Source organism: Monodelphis domestica, chromosome 6 (genome assembly GCF_027887165.1).
Source record: "Monodelphis domestica isolate mMonDom1 chromosome 6, mMonDom1.pri, whole genome shotgun sequence".
NCBI lineage: Eukaryota > Metazoa > Chordata > Mammalia > Didelphimorphia > Didelphidae > Monodelphis > Monodelphis domestica.
In genome coordinates, this window is record NC_077232.1 from 148618343 (window position 1) to 148625284 (window position 6942).

Below are 6942 nucleotides of genomic sequence, written 5' to 3' on the forward strand. Positions count from 1 at the left end.
GACATTTGTTGGATCAGAAGAAACCTTTTCCAGACCTCCACATTTGTCAGGATAAACCTCTGGAAATGAAACATTGATACATGGGGAAAACTGAACAGCTGTTCTTATAGCAGTCAGTAATACAACATAACAGTTTAGGAAATGAGTGGAGAAAGCAGTTTAAACTAAAAGAATTATATACAGATACTTATGAACTATATATTTGAAAGAAAATATATATGTTAGCACAATAGATCCCTGCACCCGAGGCTCAGAATAGCTGGTTCTAGTCACACATCTGCCATTAGTTCTTTGACTTTGGATAAGTCACAAACCTCATTTTCAGAATAGTTTTAAAGTGTTTCACAGTTGATTGTCATTACAATATTGTTGTTACTATGACATATATGGAACCCAGTGGAATTGCTCAATGGCTATAGGGAAGGGATGGAAAGAATATGAATCATGTAACCATTGAAGAAATATTCTAAATCAATTAATTAAATAAAATTTTTCAATTCTAAAAAAAATAAAGTTTACACAAATCATGAAAAAAAAAACAATATTGTTGTTACTATGTACAGTGTTCTCCTGGTTCTGTTCCCTTTGCATCAGTCCATATAAATCTTTCCAGGTTTTTCTGAAAACTTCTGGCTCATCATTTCTTGTAGAACAATAGTAATCCATCAGAATCATATGCCATAGCATGTTCATCCATTCCTCAACTGATGGGTATCCTCAATTTCCAAATCTTTCCCCCCACAAAAATTGCTGTTTATTTAAATATGTTTGGGCAAATAGGTCCTTTTCCTTTATCCCTGATATTTTTGAGATACAGACCTGGTAGTGACATTTTTGTGCTAGATTGTGCTAGTGCTAGATTGAGTATGCACAGTTGTATATAGCCTTTTGGACTTAGTTCCAAATTATTTAAGAAATGACACATGAGGAAACCACCCCTATCAAGGCAGAAGAATACCTCTTTTGCAATTTATTCCTGAGAGCATTGAGAAGTTAAGTGACTTTTCTAGTTTGAAATAGCCAGTATATGTCAAAGACAAGACTTGAACCCAGGTCTTGCTGACTTTGAGTCTGGTTTTCCATCTACTTATACCATGATGCCATTAAAAGGAGGAGGAATATTAAATAGAATGAAACACTTAGAAACCAAACCCAATGCCTTCTTGAGCCCTTGGGAAACAAAGCCTTCCATGTGCAATCCTCTCCCAAAAGACTACAAAAATTCCAGGCATTCACATTCACAGGCAGAATATAGAGCATACAATTCCTTGTAGTACCAGCCACTTAGCTACTACCACAAACTTACTCTCTATCCTCTTTATCTATTTCCCTCTTGTTGCCCAAAAGAGATCTCCCTAGAGCACTGCCTCAGTCATACCATTGTCAATTAATCCCTGAAGGCTAAAAATCTGTTTTTGCCTTTGGAAGTGGACTTAACCTGGCAGAAACACGGTTCTCCTTGTAGTGGGAGCCTTGGAGCTCCAGAGTTGCAGTGCTAGACCAATCTTTCTCTTTCTGAATCAATTTCTCTTACCACATGTCAGGTCAGCCTCTGATTCCCTATAGTAGAGTTATCAAACTCAGGGCTCTACAAAACTCCTGCCAAAACTCGGGTTCATCTTCACCAAATTAAAATGGAATTAGAAAAAAATTGAAGTAAAATTTTAAATAAAATACAATACAATATGGAGATTGTTAATTTGTGGTTTTCTAAATCAATGTGCAGCCTAGAGGAACCCATTTCTATTGGAGTTTGACACCACTGGATCTATAGCTTCAGGAGGATCCTATCACAACTTCCAGGTCCAGATGAAATGAAGAGAAATCTTTGATCCTTGCTTCATCTAACTCATGAGAGATGCTTCTCCATTCAAGGGCATACTCCTTACTTGTTCAGGATTTGATGAGCCGTCCCCACTTACTTCCTAATTAGTTGTTAAACACATGGATGGGGATTATTGGAATCATTATAAGACTGTGATGGATCTTTACCAGTGCCCCTTAAAGAAGGCAGTTAGTGCATTTTAAGTTTTATAAAGCAATTTTACATACATTGTCTTATTTAAGCATTACAACAATCCTGCAAAGTAGGTAATACAAGTATGGTTAGCTTCATTTTATACTTGAGGTACCTGAGACCCAAGAGGTTCAATTACTTCATCAAGGTCATTCAGGTAATAAGTAGAGGGTGTTTCTAACCAAACTAGCTGATGAGATTTGAATTTCTAGGTTGTGAAATGATGACTGCCTGGCTGGGAATAACATACAAATTCACAATGTGACTTCTGAAGCTTTCCCCCCCATTCTTTGTTTGCATGCAATTTGTTAGAGTACAGAACTTCCAATTTCTGGACTTCACACTAACTTTAGCATTTCTAATGTGCAGCTTCTGCCCTTCAAAATTGGCAGTGACTCGAGGGTTCCAGTTATCTGATTGCTGATTAACTGAGGTTTTACTTTATGTTCTACATTTTTATATTGACAGTTTGAACTATCCTCAAAATGATCTCAATGTACAAATCATTCAAAGTGCCAAGTGTTTCTATAGGCACTTAAAGTTATGGGATTTCACTACTTTTGGTAGTAACAGATCATGTATTGCAATTTTCAATAAAAATGGCAGGTGTCAAGATGAAGGTGATCATTTCGATGGTTTACATTTTGAGTCTTTTCCTTTAATTTCAGAAGCTATAGATTTGTTTTCCCATTCCAGAAGAAAAAGAAGTACTCTGATAAGTTGTAATATTTCCAAAGTTTTAACCACACTATCTGTAGATGGAGGCAAATTGCACAGTTGCCTGTAAAATTCCACAGTTAAGAGGTCCAATGGTCCATTTTGAATTGCAAACAATAATAGATAGTATTTATATAAGGATTAAGATCTGCAAAATGTTTTACATATATTTTTCTATTTTGATTCACATATATGATTTTCATGTGCTAGTTGACCTCATCATAGCTTTCTAGTTCTTTTAAATTTTCTCCTCCTTATTCAATTGATTAATCAATCAGTAAACAATCATTTATTAGGAACCTACTACGTGGAAGAAAGTCTGCCCCTCCTCAATAATGTCATTTCTTAGAATATATTTTACATTTTTGTCACCTCTTATTATTGGCCTTCTTGGCCAGTCTTGTTAACATCATTCTGGTGATAACAGCCTCTGATATTTCTTGCACATGATACTTCATCTCTAACTCCACATATTTTCATAGGTCATCTCTGCCTAACTAAAAATTTTAACTGAAATTCCCATAAGTGATTAAAAAATATAATAATGCTATAAGACCTTTTCATTACAAAGCTAAAAAAGTGAAAGCACCTAGTAGACATTATATGGTTCATAATTAAATTCATAAAATTTCCTTTTAAAAAGGCATGTCATATGTGTATATCTATGTATATAAAATCCCTCATATATGTATATATAAACCTTCATATAGATCTACATGTATATATATATACATACACACATATATAGTCTAAACATACATTGGAATGACATAAATTAGCCTGAAAAACTCCATCAATATTATTAATGTAGACCTTCATGGAAAACATCAAAATGCTGTCAAATGCAGAATTCTTTCTTGCTTTATTAAAGATTGGATCATTTGTCACCTCTCTATTGGGATATTACTAGATTGGTAGATTAAGAGGAAATAGCAGATATCTGAATTTTAGCAAGATACTAACACAATTTTTCATGTTATCCCACATACAAGATGGACAAATATAAGCAAGACATAGTAATGTGCTAAGATGGATTTGGAACACTTGAAGAACCAGATGGAAAGAATGTTGATTTCACATGGTGTGTCTGCCTGTACATAGGTCTAGTACATAAGCTCTGACAAAGAGTCTTATCCTCAGATTTATTTTCTTGACTATTTTTATCAGTAAATTAAATGAAGACCCCATAGCAAGAAGAGTTAAATGATAAATTAATTTCAGAATGTAAAACGTGCCAAGAGACTGAAGTGATTGGCTGAATCTTAAAAGAAAATGATTAAGTATTGTAGGGATTAACAGAAACTCCTGCATCTAGGTTTCTCCATCATTTCTGACTATGTGACCTCCTTTGAATTTTTCTTGGCAGATCTCGAGCAGTTTGCCATTTTCTTCTCTAGCTCATTTTAAAAATGGGGAAATGAAGGCAAACAAGGTTAAGTGACTTGCCCAGGCTCATTCAGCTAGTAAGTATCTGGGGCCAGATTTGAATCCAGGAAGGTGAGCCCTCCGAACTTCAGGCTCAGCGTTCTATCCACTGGACAACCTATTTGTCCTGCATTTAGATTTAAAGTAGTCAATAGATGAGATGGAGGTGTGGAAGCAGAGGTGGAGGTAGAGATGAAATTCAGAAGTCTAACATGAATCAGAAGTATCAAATAAGAGGAGCCAAACCTCAACATGATCTTGGGCTATTATGATGGAAATTTACCATCAGAAATAAAGGGATAATAATCCAATAATCCTCTGTGCTCTGGAAATCTGACCCCAGGTGTCCTCTTGTGTTCTCTTATGGTTTCCTGATTTTAAAGGGGCTATTGATAGGTCAGGGGACTTCCCCAGAAGGGAAACCACCACTTGGAGGTCCTAGGTAGCTTGTCCCTCCTACCCAAAGGTGGACCGCTGCTAGAAATCATTATCATCACCAAAGCTCACATTTCTATGGCGCTTGCTACATGCCAGGCACCATGCTAAGCCCCTCACAATTATTATCTCATTTAATCCTCACAGCATCCCTGGCAGGTAAATGCTATTATTGTCCCGGTTTTGCAGATGCCGACACTGAGGAGAATGGGGTAAGTGACTTGCCCAGGGTTATACAATTAATAAATACTGAGTCTGGATCTGAATTCAGCTCTTCTTGACTCCAAGTCCAGTGCTCTCTATCCACTGTGCTGTATAGCCAAAACTGAGGGGTTAGGACCACTGTGTCTCCATGCTGTGTAAACTCCGCCAGGCTTTCACTGTTTCACAGGCATCCTTTTATTCATTTAATCCAAATTATTAGATATTCATTAAACACTTGTGGAAGCACTCTAGTAGGTACTGGCGATACACAGATAAATATGAAACGAGTCCAGAGGGGAGTGCTATGTGGATCCATAAATAACTATGACATGAGAGAGGTCGAGATCATCTCAAAAGGCTATGAGAAGAGACAGCTCCTTTTCACCTGGGAGGGAAGAAGGACTAGGTGGAAAGAGTCATGGACAAAGGTGGAGCGTGTGAACTGGGCTTTGAAAGAAAAGATGATGGCAGTGGGGTAAGGGAACATTTGATCCAAGTTAAGAAAGTTAAGAAGCCCCATAGCATAATAGAGAGGCTGGAGAATTTAGAGACTTTTATCCTGAATTTAACAATTTTTAGCTACAAATCACTTAATCCCTGAGCCTCAGTTTCCTCACCTGTACAATAGGCTTACACTATCTGCTTCCTGGGGCAGCTAGATACCACGGTGGATAGAGTTCCAAGGCTGAAATCAGGAACATTCATCTTTCTGAGTTCAAATCTGGCCACATACACTCACTGGCTGTTTCCCTGGGGAAGTCATTTAACCCTGTTTGCCTCAGTTTCCTCATCTATAAAATAGGAGTATGCTAACTGCTTCCTAGTTCTTTAGTGTTGTGCAAATCTTACAACTCTACAAATATTAATTATTATTATGTGAGTAATAAACAGCACAAAAATTGGAGGAGGAAAGATAGCTCTAGCTTACCTTAGCATCCTAGACTTAGGGCTAATTTAAGACGATAGACTTAAAGGCCATCTAGTCCAACTTCCTTCACTTTACACGAGGAGCTGAGGCCCACACAAGATAAATGACTCATTTAATATCACACAAATAGTAAGTGGTGGAGGATACATTTCAAGCCAGATTTTGTTGACACTGAGTCCCATACTTTCTTTCATGCATTCTCTGGTCCAGATAACTTTCCTCCTCTCTCCATACATTTGGACTGTCTGTCCCCCACCCGATGCCTGAAATACACAGCTTTCTCATCTCCAGCTCATAGAACATCCGACTTCCTTTAAAAACTCAGCCCAAGTTTTACTTTCTACCTGGATTCTTGCCTTATTCCTCAAGCTAGTTAGTAGCGCTTACTCCAAAAAATGAGCTATTGAACATGTAGTATATACACATATCTCATATGTTAATATATTATCTCAACTTATATGATAGAAATTCTGTATATAAGAATTAGAATCCTGATCATCTGACTCCAAACAATAATAATGAGGATGATAACAACAACAATCATAATAATAACTAACATATATAGATTACCTACTATGTGCTAGATACTATGCTAAGCATTTTTTAAGGTTTGGTAATTATTTTTATTTTTTCTGTTCTTATTGTGATTTTATTTTGTTGGATATTTTGCTAATTTGATTTTCTGTCTTTTTAAATTTTTTTTTTTACCAATTACATAGAATAATAAATTTCCACATAAGTTTTCCAAAGTTATGATTGAACTGGTTTCCTTCCTTCCCCCTCCCCTGTTCCAGAACTGGCAAGTGATTCCATCTGGATTATACACACTCACATACATATATTATCATGCAAAACATATTTCCATATTGTTCATTTAAAAAATATGGAATGCTTTGTGAATTTGTGTGTCATCCTTGCACAGGGGCCATGCTAATCTTCTCTGTATCATTCTAATTTTAGCATATGGGCTGCTGAAGCAAGAACTATGCTAAGCATTTTTAAAATATTATCTCATATGTTACTCACAACAATCCTGAGAAGCAGTTGTTATTAAATGCTATTAATATCCTCATTTGATAGGTTAGGAAACTGAGGTAAATAGAGGTTAAATGACTTGCCCAAGGATATACAACAGATAGGTTAAAAATGTACTGCTGAGAGTTTTGAATGCTAACCAAAGGAATTTATACTTTATTCAATAGGCAAAGGAAAAAAA

General features: G+C 36.3%; 1 non-coding gene across 1 annotated transcript; it reads right to left on the minus strand.

Moving 5' to 3' along the window:
- Positions 1 to 6603: 6603 nt before the first annotated feature.
- Positions 6604 to 6706, minus strand: LOC130455319 (U6 spliceosomal RNA). The gene has a single exon (XR_008913233.1). It is a non-coding gene; the product is annotated as a U6 spliceosomal RNA (small nuclear RNA).
- Positions 6707 to 6942: the final 236 nt, after the last annotated feature.